Genomic DNA, 12,930 nt, shown 5'->3' with positions numbered 1-12,930 from the left:
CTTTGATTTAATTTCCGAGCTCATGCTGTCCTTTGTCCCATACAGCCCAGAAAATTCAGTCATTCAATAAATTACCTCTTTCATATTTATTTACTAGCCTAAAATCAGTTCCCATTTTAAGTCATCTCAAGCCCCATTGAAACACTTTTCGCTGAGATTGACCCAGAGAGAGCCCTCTCCTGTCCTCGTAGGGCTAGCTACGAGGCTGAGCGTGGTTTGATGTGGACCTAGAACCTTGCCTTTTCAGCCTGAGGCAAATCTAGGCTCTAACATAGTGGCGACTCCACTGGGGAAGAAAATGGTTTGCTTATTGCTTGTTGATGTCATTTGTTTTATAAGCTACAGACGGAGCCTGAAGTTATGCCAAGTAGCCTTTGAAACGCTTTTGCTTTGCATTAGCGGAAGTAGATAAACGTTGCTTCAGTCAATCTCCGGTCTAGCTTGTAATCGTGACACTTGACTTGTAAATTGCCCCAGTACATGTATCAATTTCAGATCTGATTGTTGATGGTGGACAACGATCAGAAACTGGAAAGGCTGAAATCATTCACCTGGCAACTTCATTCACTGAAAAATCTAGAAATCAATGCTTCATGGTGACTCCACTGCAGGAAGATCAGTAGCTTCAAGATTTTCAAGATGGAACGGGTTGCAAGAAGATACGCTCTTATGAGCCGAGATCACATCCCAGGATTTCCAAATAAAATACCCAAGGTGGATTGGCTTCAGAATTTACCTATGTTCAGAAATGTGGAAGGTAATGATGCTGCTCTTCATCTGGTGAAATTTCACATTCATGTGCATAAATTAAATATCGACTTTCCTGAAGACTGTTTGATGAAGATGTTTATGGCTACTCTAGAAGATGAAGCCCGATCTTGGTATGAAAGTTTGCCATCTGCTTCTATTTACTGTTTAAAGGATTTTCATACCATGTTCTTTGAAAAGTATAAAGAATCTTATCCATCCTTGATTTTAGTTCAGAACTGTTGTAGCCATGTTCATAGTTTTATTGAAAATCTTGAGAATTTTTATGGGGATAATGAATTGATGGACGGAGAAATCATGGAGGCTCTGTACGAGAATCCATTTCAGCAACATGAAGAGAACCTAGAGGATTCCCATCAATATTCTTAGGAAACTATGCAGCAGGATCAAGATCTTGGTACAATGGAAAATGATGAAAGAGAAGGTTTTGTTTCAGATCTGTCCATAGAAGAAGACGATATGCAGGAAAGTCAAGTTTCGATTTTAGAAGGTGATAAAGTCAAGTCAGCTATTTCAGATCTAGATTCAGATAGTGACAATCAAGAATACCTCGTGCTGAATCCCATGAAGGAGAGCTCTGTTGTTGAGATCGTTCTCAGTTCATTAGAACACAGCCTTCATGAGGAGGTAAACCAGTCAGTTCATGAAAAACAGAATGAGATCTTTGCTTGAGTAAGTGATAAATCTTCTTTCAATAATTTAGTGATAAATGATAATTTGATTGCCATGTCATATGAAGACAATTACTGTTTGAGCAAAAGAAAACAAAAAGCATTTTCTCCTTTGTCTGAAGATGAGATAGATCTACTCTTGAAAGGTCATGTTACAGCCCAAGCTAAAGCAGATTTGCAGTGCACACATGGTCAAGAAAGTGTTGGTGAAACTTCTTCCTCTTTTGAAAATGATGACGGTCTTGTAATCAGTTTTATAGATCAGCAAACAGATAATATTTTCTTTCACAAAGATGATAAGGCTGTCATGTTTGATAATCTTGAAGATTGTTTTTTGTTTAAGAATGACCTAGACCATGAAGTTGAGGAATATGAGCTTGAGAGAGACAATATGCCAGGATTTCTCATGGTCAAGGAACCTACAGCTAACACTCAGATGGCAAAAGCACATACCTCTCTGTGCATTCCTATCCCTTGGAAATCAATTATTCTTTCAGATCAAAATGGAGGGAGTACTTGTATTTTTTCAGCTGGATCTCAAGATAAGCCAGTGCTTCAGGATTTTCAAGACCCCTTCAGCATTCTTCTGCAAGCATTAGAAAAGATTAATATTGTCTGGTTCATTATCATAAGCTTTGGTTTCAGTGGTCATTTTGAGTTGCCTACAGGTTCATCGTTCCGCCTGCTCGAGAAAAGTGAGAGCAGAAATTTGGTATGTAGCCATCTGCTGGATTGGTTACATTGGAAAGCTCATTACACATGATTGTACATATTTCATTAGTATGCAGGTGGTTGTCATCATGATTTGAAATCTTGATGGACTGTTGCCCTTCAATAAGCTTTGTAATTTCTTGTTTTAAGTAAGTCAGTCATGAGTCATTTGTGAGTCAGGTTTCAGTCTTGTTGTTAAGTTAGTTTGTGTCAGTTTTCAGTCATGCATTTTAGCTTGAGTTTTGACTCCATTTCCCAATGGATGAAGGCATTGTCTGCTCTCCCAAAGATCTGCAGTTCTTGGCACCTCCCAAGAGCTACCATCCCCATTGGAGCCAATGTTAGAGTCATTCTGGTCATCCCTCCGTCAGAGATCATTTCTCTCACTGCATTTCATTTTTAGGTGTCTCATTCATTTCATTCATCTGCATTCTGTTAGGGGCATGCCATAATCTGATGGAAGGGCCTTGTCACTCATTACTCCTCATGCCTTGTACCTGCTAGCTCAGGTCTGTCCATAAAATCAATTTTGAAATCATTCATAGTCCTATTTTGGCCTCTTGTCAGCAAAGAGTTATTATAAGATTTTTAGATCTTTTTAGGTCTAGGATTTAGTTGATTTAGTCCTCAAAGTGCCCAATAATGCCAGCAGGCCAGAGGGAGGTTCAATAAGTTTTCATTTCAGATTTTCATCATCAATAATGCGAAATTGTCAAATTTGTTTTTTTCGTACTAAATATGCATTTTAAAGTTATCCGCCATGAATTACTTCAAATACGGACTCCGGTCATCCTTTTTCGAAGTCTAATGCCACCATCCCTGCAAAAGTCAACCAAGAAAACATCATTTCAAGCCAAAAATCAAGGAGGAAACTAAAAGACAGAGTTGTATTAACTGTGAAAAAGTGCCAAGCCAAAACATTGCAAAGTGGGTTTGTGAGAAACAAAAATTAAATCCATCACTATAAGATATTTTCATTGTTTTGAAACATCCATTTGCATCCAGAGGTCGATTGAAAGCCAAATCAAAGTGGTGAGAGGGCGATTTTGTCATTTTTAAAAACCAAGACTGTGTTCAAGTCTGTGCGGCGCATTGGGTAAGCGCACGACGCACATAGGTTGCGCGACGCATTGGGTGGTTTGCCATAGTGCATTTTTCCTTTGGCACAGCGCATCTAGGAGGCGTGACGCATTAGGCTTGCCACGCAACGCATATAGTCAGAGGCCCGAAAACAGTCAAAACTCGCTCAAATCGCTCAACAACACACGGATTTGCCTCGTTTTAAGTAGTCGGCATGATATGTTCATAATATTTAGGGGTCACATATACATGACAGTGCGAGAAGGATACTGAGAGCCTACTCCAATTTTTATTGCAATGGAGGCATTCACAATGAACAGGGGTGTGTCGAGTCATAGTTGATCAACAGAGACAGCATCTACTTCTTCGGTTTGGCCAAGAAGGGACACAGCAACGAATTTTGTTCGCTTCCACAAGTTACAGAGATTAGGAGGAGGAGCAAGTGTAATTCAGAACTGTGCAAATGGTAGAGGACTGATTTTACGTACTCATTTTTCCCAACTATTATCAATAGAAAGTTACTCTCAGAGGGGAATTTCTCTGCTGTTATCCATGAAATGGGGTTGGCAGACAATCAAAGACCTCCAGAACCGGTCAAATTTATACACACCACAATTCTTATGTGTTAAGTGTTCAGGTTCTAGAGATGAGCACCTGGAACAGGATTCTAATTCACTGGCCACGCTAGATATGTGTAAACGTGCAACTGAGTCCCCTTCATACTCCTCACAGTACAACAATATTTTAGATGGGGCACTGAGCAATAAATGAAAGAAGTTTAAGAATAAATATCTCGGGTTAGTGAGGTTAGGGTCGGAGATCAACAATGTGATAGAATCATTTTTTAAGAATGAAACTCGACGGAGATTATTTATAACAGTGGTTTTGGTTAGAGCGAGTCGTGTTGGTTATTGTATTCCTTTGCCAGGGTTTGATCATCGGTTGATTCCTGAAGATTATCTTGGTTTGTTTCTGGGTCTGTTGATGAACTTGGTGACTTGTCTGCAGAGCTCAAGCTCTCTATTTTCCAGTTGGGTATCATTCCATACATATTTTCATCTATTATTGTGCAGGTGCTTTTCTATTTTATTCTGCCTCTGATTAAGCTGCTAAAAGAGGGGATGGATGGGAATGAAAAAATTAAGGGATATATCTGGTGGATTCCATTGGCAGTTGCAATCCTGGAAGCATTGACGATTGCATTGCACTCTCTTCCATATTCAGTATATTCTGCTAGTCATAGGTTTCAACACATTTTGTTGAGTACTTGGCCATGGGACATCATTGATTATATGTGTTGGAATATTGGCTTGTTATTTAGATACATTGTATAAGATGTTGGCTAGGCTCTCAAGCAGTGGTGTAAACTGGGTGCCTTATGTGGTTGTGCTGTTGGGGGTTTTACATTTGTTACCATGTGGGCAGTATTGGTCATAGAAGGATGTAGGAAGGTCAAGTTGGAGTATTATGCATTCAAGCTAGCACCAACTGTCAAAGAGGGGGCTTCACTTCCTGAGGTTGAACCTTACATTCCTTACAATATCAATCCAACAGGAACGCAACCTGTCCTTACAACGACATATGTTTTGGATTTTCCTGGCATCTTAGCAAGCCTTCTAAAGTCTCCTTTTTGGGGAAGGGCAAGAGATATTCTCAATCTTGGAACTGTGGCTGCTTCTGGGTCTAAACCATGGCTCTACTATTCCTTGCATGCTTTTCTAGTCTTTTCATTCAATCTCTTGGACATTGCCAACTTGCCTAACGAAATATCCAATTACATGATCCAAATGAAAGCGCCCCAAATGTTGCAAAGGATGCTAATTATAAAAATTGGTTTTTATTCAAACGACAAAGGGAAGGTGAAAAGTCAAAGACCGAAAGCCAAAATTAAAACGAAGAATATCTACCACAGTAGATAGATAGGAACGGATTGCCTATTTTGTCCTCAGTCACGATTTCATGGGATCTACGCTATAGTTTTTGCCTTTTAATTAGTCATCAGAGAAATTCAAGTGGAACGTTGTTCTGTCTTTAGAACAGATGAATGGCTCTTTTTCTATCTTCATAATTTCAGTTGAAATAGCTCCCTATTTTCATCGATCTATTTTCCCACCTCTAGGTTTATTTATTGTATTGTAAATCATTTGTAAAGGGTCTGATTTCTGGGAAAAGGGTGGAAGAAAAACTCAGCGCTTCACTGTACAGTTTGGCCGGGAAATTAATAAAATGATGCAGCTCTGATTCATGAGATTCATGTGGTATGATTTTTAGCATATGTTTCTTCTTTCTGTTTCATATGTATCTTATTTTTTACAGTTCATTCATAATCATTTCCAGTTGAATGCTTTTAAGTAAGAAAGGTAGAATCTAGTTTACTGCTCTGCCTTGGGAAGACATTCATGCTTTGTGTCTCTTCTTCTGTCTGAAAAGGATTCATTTATTATGGCCTTTTCAACCTCTCAACAGTCTTTCCACTCCATATTATTTAAATTTAATTGCTAAACCTCCTACCTATCTTGCCTCACGAAATACTCTGTGTCTTTGATTTAATTTCCCAGCTCATGTTGTCCTTTGTCCCATACAGCCCAGAAAATTCAGTCATTCAATAAATTACCTCTTTCATATTTATTTACTAGCCTAAAATCAGTTCCCATTTTAAGTCATCTCAAGCCCCATTGAAACACTTTTCGCTGAGATTGACCCAGAGAGAGCCCTCTCCTGTCCTCGTAGGGCTAGCTATGAGGTTGAGCGTGGTTTGATGTGGACCTAGAACCTTGCCTTTTCAGCTTGAGGCAAATCTAGGCTCTAACACACCGAAGCTGGGGCTTTCACGCTTGAACCCGATATTTCACTTCTCTTCATATCCTAAAGGCTTTGTTCAATCTTGTTCATCGTGAGGTTGTTGTGATATAGCTGCAATTGGACAGATTAGATCTCCCTTTGCATATCCTTCATGCTTGGCTCAATTGGTCTATCTTTCTCTGGTTCTTCTCTTTCTTTATAGGTTGTCATTACACGGGCTAGGATGTTTTTCATGACTTAGTATTGTTGAATTATTTGGCGGAACAACGTTTGGTGTCTTCTGGTATTCCTAGGGTCTTTAACCAGTGTTTCCCAATCCTCTACCTCAATCTCTTGATTTGCTATGTTATTGTTTAGCTCTCTTTCCCATTCAGATATTACTGCTTTCACCTCCAGCGGTGTTCCTACGACGTATGCATTGATTAGGTTCTGCATACTCTCCTTCCCAGTTTTCCTGCCTCTTTTACTCGGTCCTCTGCTAGAAGTCGGTTCCAATCCTTTCATATTTTTTCTGGCCTTTCCCATTCCTTTGTTTACTTTCTTTCCCGATTGGTTACCTTCCTTTGCCATCCTAACCTCCTTCTGGCTTTCTTCCTCCTTTTCTGAGCGGCGTACCTGTTCCTGGGCTGGAGCATGGATTGAGTTCTGAGACTCCAAAATTCTCTACACTCTACTTGTTATATTACCTAAAACAGAAACTATGAAAATAACCTTGTAAGTCAGCATCTGAATTTTAAACAAAGTAGCCTCATGCTTCCCCCCTTCCGAGTGGGGCTTCTCTGGCTCGAGATTTTTTAGTCACTCCCTACCTAGAGAACTATGATAACCCCCATTAACACCTGGATTCGCCCCTCCCTCCTCAGAGAATTGGAGGCTTCTGACCTCCTCATCATTCCGGTGGTTTCCCATTGAGATTTGAAGAACCCAGTTACCCAGTGCCCACGAGGCTTCTCTGCTTCTCCACCCAACTATAAATGCTTCCCTACCCTAAGTGTCACCACCCTAGCGGCCAAGGGAATAATTCTTAGGATGGATGAATGTAATTGCAACCATACCCTGGGTCCCGACAAAGGAGCTGGACAGAGATTTTCTCAGAGCTACATCCCTACCCCGATTGCTACCCCAATTACTGCCTTTGTTCCCACGGCCCTTGTCCGGATCCAGGATTGACTCAGGATGGAAGATTATCAGCCTTGTCACAAAATCAAGGGATGCTTTTATCCCTCCGCACTTAACTAGGACACCTTCCTTCCCATGCCGCATACTCAACCAAAACAACTTGATAGGTTTGTTCCTGCCATTGTTGTGGAACCCCCAAAGGATGTCCCAGTAGACCGCAATACGCTGGGACCTATCTACCCTAAGACCAATATCAGTGTTCTTGAACCCCCTTCCCCAGATGACAATCCTGATAAATTCTCTCTAGCGTAACAAGCCAGAACCCCAAGAGAAACAGAAGGTCTCAACAGTGGCCTCATCCGGGGGTATCATTTCCATTAACCAACATTCCTCTTCTAAAAACATGTTTGCCAAATAGTCGTGAGTGAGAGCAGAGAGAACATACCAGTTCTTGTAGACAAAAACCGGTCGATGCTCGACATCCTCCAGCCCTCCACTTCCACCACCTTCAGCTGCACGTCATGACTTATCTCTCTGCATGAAAATGCCTCTTAGCTTAACTATCTTACCTTTTTGTTTTCTTGGCCACCTGCCTCGCCTGCCGCCTGAAGGACTCACCACGTGCCTTTGTCCTCTGTTTGCCACCCATTCTCCTACTTGATTTGTCGAGATGGGGTTTCTCTGACATCTCCATTATTTCCCTTCATTAATCCTCTCCTACTGCCAGCTACTCCTACCGCAAGCTTACTCCATCTACATTGCCACTTGCCAACTGCCATTGCCTTTCTCCCTCTACCACACTTGACACATGTCCTTCTCCTCTCCCCTTTTCCCTCATGCACATCTGTCTCTACCCTGTACTGCTTTTTGCCCCATTTCCCTTTACCTTCTCTCATGGCCTCTTGCTGACCTATTCTCCCTCTACCCTCCAAGCCAACTGGGCGACTGATCCCCCATCGACCCACCATGTCTTATGGCCCACCTCTCATTCGTTTACTTCATCATTCCTTTCGCACCCAATCGGGTGTTTTCTCCCTTCTCCTTGTCAGGTCTTAGGATTTCCTCTAAACTTCTCATGCCTTCCATTTGGTTTAACTCCTCTCCTTATATCAAGGTTGTTTCTTGCCTTCCCACACCCCTAATTGGCTAGTTTATATGTTGCCACATTACCCGATCTGCGGACATGCGTCGGAACAATGTAATCTATCCTTCGAATTAGATTTCCTATTTCTTGGACTAGCCGTGTCGTCCTCCAACTTTGGCTTATTTTCTCCTATTTAGTTCCTTGTTGTAGTTTTTTCACTATTTCTATTGCCAGCTTCGAGTCTCCCTCCACCTCAATTCTCTGAAAACTTTCCCTCTTTGCGATTTCTAACCCCCGCTTCAGTGCATAGATCTCAGCTTCATTATTGCTCGCAATGCCACAATCCATAGCAAACAGACGGATGGTATTGCCTTTGCATCTCTTAACACTCCTCTAGATCCAGCCGCCCCCGAGTTCCCTTTCGCAGCTCCGTCAAAGTTGAGTTTAATGAAGTCTTTCTGAGGCCGCACAAAAATGGTTGGAGACTCGCAGGGAGGGGATTTTTGTCTCCACGAGTTAAGATCCAGCATGCTATGTTTTAGTCTTAATCCTTCCATTATTCGACCTTCCTGGGGATTAGTTTCCCAATCCTCTGGGTACTAGTTATTAGCTAGGATCGTTTCTCTTATATTCTGGGCAATCATTCCCCATAATTCTACTGTTGTTTTCTTTTCCCCTTTGAATATTCTTTTGTTTCTTTCCATCCACACCACCCAGGGTAGGAATCCTAATGAAATCTACCAAGCGCAGTTCAGAATGGGGTTCTGGTAAGGCTTCTTTCTCCATTTATCCATATTTATTTCATGCTTGTTTGATCCCTCTCACTAAAACTGAAAATTTGTTCATGGTTTTGCCAGAGGATTTCGCTGTAGCTGCAGGCATTTATTAGATGTTCCATTGATTCTGAGTGTCCTCCACAGGTGCTATAGGCCGATGGTCCCTACAGACCTTTTATATGGAATTGATCCCGAGTGAGTGCTCTATCATGCCGAGTTATCCACAGGAAGATAGCAATTTTCGGCCATAATTTGCCTTTCCGGATTCTTTCCCATATAGGTGGCTCTTGTTGCTGGTGGTGTGCTGCTTGTAGGTGGTAGCCTTCTTGAATGGTGAACATCCCTTTGATTTTGCACCCCCATCTTATTATATCTAGACCTTCTAAGATTGCAATTTTCCAGGTTTCCATCTCTTTCTCATATGTTTCCGACTGAATGGATTTAGGAGCATCTGGCCAATCTTGTTTCTGCTTCCATTTTCTCCAATGTTCTCCCGTGTCCAAGCTCCAAAAAAAAATCACTGTCTGTTTTGAGGGGTTATTGGTGAATTGAAATATTGCCCCCAGATCAGGTCTATTATGTAACTTTTCTCTCTGTTGCCATGCCTCATTCCAGAAATTGGCTTTGTCGCCCTTATTTCCTAGAAGCTATGAGTTATTATCAGTTCCCTATTTTCTAATGCTAAATTCCATATGGCTGATCCCTTGGTGTTTTCCTGGACTCTTAGCCTTCCTTTGATCTATTTTGGCATTCCATATTTCCTCCCCCATATTTCCTTCCATAGATCAACTCCTCCTTGAATCCATGTCCACCATAGCTTGGCCCCATGACCTGGTTTAGAGCATACGGGTCTCTGAGACCCAACCCTCCTGCTTTTAATGGCTTACTGAGCCAATTCCATGATAGCAAGTCCCATTTTTTTATTTTTTTTTAACCATTTCCAAAGAAATTTCTTGAAGATGTTGATCATCCCTTGACACACTGTTTTGGGGACATCTTGACTAGATAGTTGGTAGATCGAAATTGACTGAAGCACAGCTTTCAGCAATATAACATGACTTGCCATATTCAGTGATCTGAAGGTCCAGTTCTGCATTCTCCCTTGGATTTTCTCCAGTAGAGTCTTCCAATTTTCCACTTTGATTTGGTGTACACTTAGCGGAATTCCTAAATATTTCAAAGGGAGATTGCCAATGCAGAATCCTATAATTCTTACTAGAAAGGCTTGAGATGGGGTTGTAGTATTGAAGAAAAAGATGTTTGACTTATCCTTATTGGTCTTCGTCCCAAAGGCGCTCATGAAATCATTCAGGATTTCCATCAGGCCTCTGGCTTCCTTGAGGGTTGCTTGCCCAAATATCATTATGTCATCAACAAATTGTTGATGTGTTAACAGAAAATCATTGCCCCACATTCTGAGACCTATAAATTGATCGCCTTGCACTTTTTCTTTTACGTATCTTCATAATCCTTCAACAGCCAATATAAACAGGAATGGGGACATTGGGTTGCCTTGTCTAAGCCCCCTGGTTGCATTGAACACCTCTGTGGGAGATCCATTGAGGAGAATTGAGAACACCGGGATCGATATCATCGACGATATCCAGCTTATCCATCTAGAATCGAAGCCAAACACCTTTAGGATACCTTGTACGTACTTCCAGCTTAGGCAGTCATAAGCTTTCGATAAGTCTAGTTTTATCATCATCCCTTTTGTTTTTTAGCTCTTCAAGGAGTGTATTGCCTCTTGAGCCGTAACAATTCCATCCACAATTTGTCTCCCTTTGACAAAGCATGTCTATTCTTGGGAGATTAATCCAGGCAGGATAGGTTTGAGGTGATTCACCATGATTGTGGCCATGATTTTATATATTACATTGCAGAGAGCTATTGGTCTGAATCCTTGCAGTTCTTTCGAGTGGTCGGTTTTGGGGATAAGAGCAAGGAAAGTGGAATTTAGGGCCGGATGCATTCTTTTATTGCATCGAGACTCCTCCACGATTTCCACAATATCATCTCCCATGAACGGCCATGTTGCCTGAAAGAACTCGGCTGTGAACCCATCTAGGCCTGGTGCTTTGTTTTTTGCAAGGCCTTTGATAACTTCTTCCACCTCAAACTTGGTGATTTCCCTTAGTAGGGCCAGGTTTTGATTCCTGCTCACTAATTGGGGTATATGCCGAGTTAATATCGATATATTCTCTATCCTATCTATGTTGGGTTCTGTCAACAAGTTTTGAAAGTGGTGGACTAGCAAGTTCTGCATATCTTCCTTTTGGATAAGATGATTTCCTTCCTGGTCCACTAGGGAGAAGATCATGTTATGTTGCCAGTGTTGAATCATTATTTTGTGAAAAAATCTAGTATTCCTTTCACCTTCCTTCATCCACTGAATTCTTGATTTATGTTTCCACATGATCTCTTCCTACTGCCTCCTTTCCTCTAATTTATTTAGCAGTTGTCCTTCTGCCTCCACTAGGGTTTCAGTTTTTCCATCATTTATTATCTATTTTTGCACCTTCCTCATCTTTACATGAATCAATTCCTGATCCTGTTGTATGTTACCAAACTCTTCCTTGTTCCATTTTTTAATTTTACCTTTAGATCTTTGAGGCGGATTTGGAAAGTATGCATTAGGTTTCTTCCTTCTTTCTCACTTTATTTCCACCATTCCTTCGGTTTTCCAAGGAAGGTCGGGTCTCTTAACCAAAAAGATTCAAACTTGAAGGGTCTCTTCATTTGCCCTTGTTTCATATCCACTTCTAATCTAATCGGCCAATGATCTAAGCCCGAGCATGGTAGGATGGATGCCTTATAGTAAACATCTTTTCTGATGAGGTTTTATGTTGCCAAGAATCTTTCAAGGCGGGACGCAATTTTCCTATTTCCCCCTCATCTATTTTTCCATGTATACCTTCCATTAATTGTTGGGATGTCCACCAAGTGTAGCTCTTCTTGGATGTCCTTGAATTATTCCATTTCTGGATCCTCCCTTCTAATTCCTCCTTTTTTCTCGTCTAACAATGTTATCAGGTTGAAGTCACCTGCTATCAGCCATAGCTTTTCGTCATGCATTTGGTTTAGGGTCTTTATAATTTTTAGGCAGTTTTCCTTTTCAATTGGTATGTGTGGTCCATAGACAGTTGAGAGCATGAACCATTCTTTAGTTCCTAGTTTGCGGAACCGACCTGTGAGGATGTGTTGCATCCCTATCCAATAATTTTCTTTTACTTATGTTGGGTTCCACAATATTTCTATCCCTCCTGCACTTCCTCTTGCATCTGTTGTTACTGCCTCATGCCTTGGTTTCATCATCCTGAGAATCTCTTCTAGTTTTTCTCCTGTTATGTTAGTTTCTTGGAGAAGCATAATTTGTGGCTTTTCTTTTTTCAATTGCTCCATTAAGTATCTATGTTTTCCTCGGTTGTTTAGGCCTATTATGTTCCAGGATATTACTATCATTGGGAGACTTTGTTAAGTTGTCAATATACCGTTGATAGAGGTACCACCCTGCCTGTGTTCACCAACATTTCTCCCATTATCTGTATCGATTCCTGTAAATTTCTCCAGCCTCTTTTCTTCCCACCTTTTGCTTTGTTTTGATACTCCTGGGGGTTTTCCTGGTGCATTCCCAGTTTTTCTGCGATCTCAACCTGTCCCTGTCCTTGTTTGGCTTGGTATTGTTGAAAGGTCTCTTTGTACAGTTTCTTTTGGTCCTCCAGAATAAATCTTTCATCTAAGTGCCTCCATTCATTCAGCAATTTCTTAAGGACTTCCTCTTCAATGCTGAGCTCCTCCCCCTTGCTTGGATTGATTTCCATTATACTGGTTTCCATACCTACCTATTCATATTTATCTGTGAGATCTCTTTGAGCTTTCCGCTTAGGTGTTGTTTTTGCTTGACTAGAATTGCTCTCTT

The 12,930-nt window shown here is 41.1% G+C and overlaps 1 pseudogene; it reads left to right on the top strand.

The window, feature by feature from the left end:
• Window positions 1-3,782: 3,782 nt before the first annotated feature.
• Window positions 3,783-12,930, top strand: part of LOC149230508 (preprotein translocase subunit SCY2, chloroplastic pseudogene) — a 115,461-nt pseudogene continuing 106,313 nt past the window's right edge.

Source organism: Pinus tabuliformis, chromosome J, assembly GCF_031772625.1.
Source record: "Pinus tabuliformis cultivar Carrire ecotype Pingquan chromosome J, CPIR1, whole genome shotgun sequence".
NCBI classification, from domain to species: domain Eukaryota; kingdom Viridiplantae; phylum Streptophyta; class Pinopsida; order Pinales; family Pinaceae; genus Pinus; species Pinus tabuliformis.
The sequence above is the reverse complement of the archived record's forward strand: the minus strand, read 5'-3'. Positions and strand labels throughout refer to the sequence as shown.